Source organism: Eptatretus burgeri, unplaced genomic scaffold (assembly GCF_056783735.1).
Source record: "Eptatretus burgeri isolate ZD-2024b unplaced genomic scaffold, Ebu_testis_v1 Ebu_testis_scaffold_3160, whole genome shotgun sequence".
Lineage (NCBI taxonomy): Eukaryota > Metazoa > Chordata > Myxini > Myxiniformes > Myxinidae > Eptatretus > Eptatretus burgeri.
This window is the reverse complement of record NW_028225108.1, coordinates 1-5,000: the sequence shown is the minus strand read 5'-3', so window position 1 is coordinate 5,000 and position 5,000 is coordinate 1. Positions and strand designations below refer to the sequence as shown.

The 5,000-nt window shown below is 46.4% G+C and overlaps 1 long non-coding RNA gene across 3 annotated transcripts in view; it reads left to right on the top strand.

Moving 5' to 3' along the window:
- The window catches only part of LOC147006613 (uncharacterized), a 62,569-nt gene extending 60,156 nt beyond the window's left edge, over positions 1-2,413 (top strand). For all 3 annotated transcript variants that reach the window (XR_015054721.1, XR_015054719.1, XR_015054720.1), the window contains one exon: positions 2,193-2,413. This is a non-coding gene — a long non-coding RNA (uncharacterized LOC147006613). The remainder of the gene's footprint in view (positions 1-2,192) is intronic.
- Positions 2,414-5,000: the final 2,587 nt, after the last annotated feature.

The following is a 5,000-nucleotide window of genomic DNA, read 5'->3' as shown; positions in this document are numbered from 1 at the left end:
CAGGTGGGTTGCAAAACTTATTTACATTTTCTAATATTTTCACTAACCATGCCCCAGGACCTGTTGTTATCTGTGGGAAAAAGGCACAGCAAGGTCAATTGTTTGTAGCTTGAAGGAATCTCTGGCACAAGGGAATGGATGGACAAAACACAAAAATGGGCGCACGGGCTGCACAGTTGCAGTCCTCATGGTGTGGCTGCCTGCAGGGCAGTCCTTGCAAACACACTGAAGAGATGGATGGTCCTGGTGCACATGGATGGGGATGACGACACAGGGGCAAATGCAACCAGGGGCAGCAGGCATGGGTTCATGACAAAGGCAGGCAAATGAGGCAAGGCAAGTGCAGACCAGCAAATACAGCACAACAGGTCGGCATATGAAGCTGGCCGGCCTCTGGTCTGGTCCGTGAGGTTCTGTGGAGGGAGTGCGGTGGTGCCGGCCGTTCCGAAAACGGGCTCAGACCGACCCTATTGGCTCCCCCCAACATATCGCCTTTGCCTGTCTTTGTCCATTCCCACTCCCTTAGTTTGCAAAAACAAAACAAATTTCGACCCCTTTTCATTGTTTTTTTTTTTAATTGCTCGTCCCTAACCCCCTTACTGTCTTTGTCGGGCTTATCCTGTCAACCTCGCCGACTCCGAACCCCTAAAATCCTTTTTGGAGTGGAATAAGGAAGAGACTAGCGTCCTGCCTCGAGGCCCAACAAAGCCTCAGAATCGCCTCCACAGAGTTCAGCAATCTTCCCAAAGTGAGTCCAGCGGCCTTCAGAGAGCGAAGGGATGGATGGTGCGAAGGGGTACATTTCCTATCTATGCTAGCATTTTTTAAACTATCCCCGTGGCTTTTCCACACGCCTGTCTCTTTAAACTATCGGTTCTAACAACCACGATTCCCGTTGCCTGTGTTGATGTTCCTAATAAATTTGTGCCTGGCCCGCAAATTTTCTCTGGTGCCCTTGCACAATTTCGTGGCTGGGCAGCGTGGCTCAACTGGCAGGGACTTCCCCTCTGTCGGACTCAAACTGCGGCACCCCCGGGCCCTGAAGCTGTCTCCGAGCCTACCTGCTCCCGATGTAGTCCGAGCCTACCTGCTCGCGGTGGGGGGGGGTGCCCTTCCTGGCATTGCCCCCCTTCCATGTCCACGTGGCATTTTGGTGCTCCGGGTCCCGTTTCCGATGGGCCGCCCGTGCCCACTACACTATCCCGGTCTCTTGGACCCTTGGCCTACTCTGGCCGACTAGTCCAGTCCGCGAATACTCCATCTTGCAAAATGTTTTTGCTTACAGTGTAGCCTATGCTACTTTTACACATTGTTCCAAAGTAACAACATGGGGGAATGTGGAGACGGGGTACGTGTCCCAACTCCTGTCCAAAGGCAGAACCTCGTAACTCAGTTTGAATTGATTTTGAGAAAACAAAGAAAAACTGCTTTTATATATATTAAAGCCATATCCTTTCGATAAGGTTAAACATATATATTATCTTTATATCGAGATATATATCGAGAAATATATTATCTTTATTATTAAATATATATCGAGAAGATATATATTAAAGCCGTATCTTGGTTTTTTGTGGTATTCACCGAATTCTGTAGGAGTTGCTTGGTCCTGCCATGAGCTTACAAGCTTACGTCGGGAACAAATTACAATAAATTATACACTAACATGAAGCCTATAACCTCGTAATTCCAAAATTAGTATTGGCTCAGTTTTGATCAAAAAATGAGTTTCAAGGGTTTGCCTTTGGACGGGAGAAATAGTCATCAGTGTTTTCTTATTTTTGCAATGTTGCACAATAGAAATGTGGGATGGATGACCCTCAGTTATTTGCTCCACATGTCTTTTGCACAGTAGAGATGTTGGACAGATAGCCCTGAGTTATTTGTCTCTGATCAGCTGAAGGGGTTTGCTTGTTCAGCGAAATGCCAGGCTGGTGGAGGACAAGCTGGGGGAAAGAGGAAGCCTGTACTTTCTCTTGACCACAATAAGTCGGAATATTAGAACGGGAAAACCACAAGATGAATCTTGCTTGACCTGCAGTTACACAGGGGTTAGGGTAAAGAAAATTTTATGTATATGCAGGACTGAAGTTGAGCTGGTCAGAGTTGGTCTATGCGAACTTCTGTACGTTCCAAGCCACTCTCCATATGCAGATATGTTTCATGTGTTATAAACTCTTCTTTCCCCAAAGATCGGTGTGGACAGAACTCGATCACAACAGAATGAGATTAAGGAGAATGTGGAAGATGGTTCAACAGGTGGCGGTGGGAAAAATGAGGAATGAATGAGTGCTGGAATAGGTAGACGGAGATGACGGAGTGTGAAAGTTGATACTCCATTACCCCGGCTCACCATTCCTTCACCCGATCTGCAACGATTCTCAGGTGTGCCATTTCTCCACATTTCCTTCTGGACGGAAAGGCTTTCTCTCTCTCTCTCTCTCTCTCTCTCTCTCTCTCTCTCTCTCTCTCTCTCTCTCTCTCTCTCTCTCTCTCTCTCTCTCTCTCTCTCTCGCTCTCTCTCTCTCTCTCTCTCGCTCTCTCTCTCGCTCTCTCTCGCTCTCTCTCACACTCGCTCTCTCTCTCTCTCTCTCTCTCTCTCTCTCTCTCTCTCTCTCTCTCGCTCTCTCTCGCTCTCTCTCACTCACTCACACACTCTCTCTCTCTACAATCCCAGGTACTCCACACATCAAACATCCATCACAGTAATAGTGTTTGAGTTTTGCTGTAAAATATATTTCTTTCTCATTCATTGTTTTTGTGAAAATTCCTTCCTTGTCTCCAAATAGTAGATTATGGACAGAAATCCTTTATATAATGGATTATGGTAGTTTTCATTCTCTGAAATATTTACACTTCCATTGTTCGTGATTTGTAGAATGCAAAATATTTCAGTCGAAGAAGGCAAACCTTGTTACATCAATCGAGATATAAGTTGTGTGCGTCTTCATCGATTGAGTATGATTTTCGGGTGAGGGTTTTGAGGGACCTTCAAGGGGACAAGACTTGATTTGCGAGGTCTGCTGGAGACAGGATTTCTAGCTCACATCTTGGCACCTGGAGGAAGGTGTCGACTCATGATTCTTGAATGTGAGAAGTTCGAGAAGTGAGGTCGGGCTGCCAGGTGAGTCGTGGTGAAGAGAGGAGTTGAGGAAGCAGAAAGTATCTTAAGTTCTATTCCTTCAAGTCCTCTCTTCAACACGAACATTCAACTGCATGTTCTTCCGAGGATTTTTTGTCGTTATTCTTCACCATTGAGGGACACGACCACAACCGATTTTCAGCCCGATATCTCAAAAAATTATGGACGGATATGCACGACAGTTTTTGGACTGGTTGGGTGGGTGACAAGGACGAAATGATTCGATTTTGGTGAAGATCCGGATCCGAGAATTTAAATATTTTAATTGGTGATTCTTCACGCATTGAGAGATTGGGCCAAAAATGATATATCGCACGATATCTCAGAAAGTTGTGGATGAGTAATGGAAAAATGAGGTGGACGAGTTGGTTCGGTGACAAGAACAAGTCGATTCGATTTTGGTTCAGGTCAGAATCCAGATCCGGCCTCTCGGTGGGATGAAAAAACCGGAAACCGCTCAGCCTCGTGGAGGTATGTGCTCCATTGAGTGCCTTCTAATCACCCTCACCGATGGAGAGGGTGTTGTGTTTGGGTCCGTTTGTTTGTTGCAAAATCGAAGATGTTTCAAATATTTTGGTCAGTCAATGTTATTCTGTCTGTCAGTATATTTATCGCCGACAGGTCACAATTCCAAACTGATCTTCACAAAACTTCATCACATGGTGGAGTTTGTTATGAGCAAGAAGCTTATTGTTTTTGAGGTCGAAAGGTCAACATCAGCCAAAGGTCAACAAAATTTTCAAGTTTCTAAAATACTCAATTCTCATGCGATTGACAAGAAATTTGAAGAGGAGTTGAGAAGTACGTTTGAAGAGGAGTTGTGGGAGAGGGAAGGATAAAACAGTGGGGAACAGAGACATGAGGAGATCTGTGGAAGCAATGGGGATGGGGCGGAGAACACGGGGTAAACAAGATGGACTTTCAGGTCCTTACACGACTGGGAATTTCAGGAAGGAAAGCAGGGAATTCCAAGGTGGGTTTGGGGTTTGTTTGCTTGAACAGAAAAGATAATGCTTTTGGATGGAGGTAGACAAGAGATGGTAGGGAACAGCTTTTTTGAAGACTTGGAGGGAAGAATAGGATTGAAGAGAATGTGGGAGTTTCTTCCTTAAGTGGGGAAAAAGAGGAATGGAATGAAAGAGTGAACGTGAGCAGTTATTCGTGATTTTGGGAGTTTTTCCAGATGGGGGTTGCTGGCACACCTTGAGCGCCCTGCATAAAAATGGGAGCGACATTTCTCAGACCGAGAGGGCCTGAGAGGAGACGGTAAAAGACAGAAACACCACCGACCTTCCTGCGGTGAGAGAGTGAGAGGCCCAAAGACTCAGCCTCACCGCGGGAGATACCAATGATCCGAAATGCCTTGGTTTGGCTTGGCTTCACAGCGAAATCTTGGCTTCACAGCGTGAAGCCGAGAAAGGTGGGAGGCAGGAGCACCAGTCCAGAGGGGAGAGCAGTACTCCATCAGGCTGCAGACGAAAGCTTTGTAAGTGGTCAGGAGCTCAGGTGGGCCGAGGAAAGACTTTGCACGACAGAAGATTCCCAGTTGGTGATTGTCTTTGGAGGCGAGGTTGGAAATGTGGCTTTCCCAGAAAAGATCATGGCAGATCGTGAGACCCAGAAGCTTGAAGGAAAGGTCTTCTTCCACAGGATTGTTGAGAAAGTGGGGTATGGGGGAGGGGGGGGTTTCTTAACGGTCGTTTCGAAGAGACATCGTGAGAGTGTGAGATTTGTCCGGATTGAAAGGCATGTTCCACGTGTTGGATCAGTTTGTGATTTTATCCACATCTGCAGTGAGCAAAGAACCTGCTGCTTGCCTGTCTGAGGGATGACAGATGGTACGGCAGAGGGTGGAGTC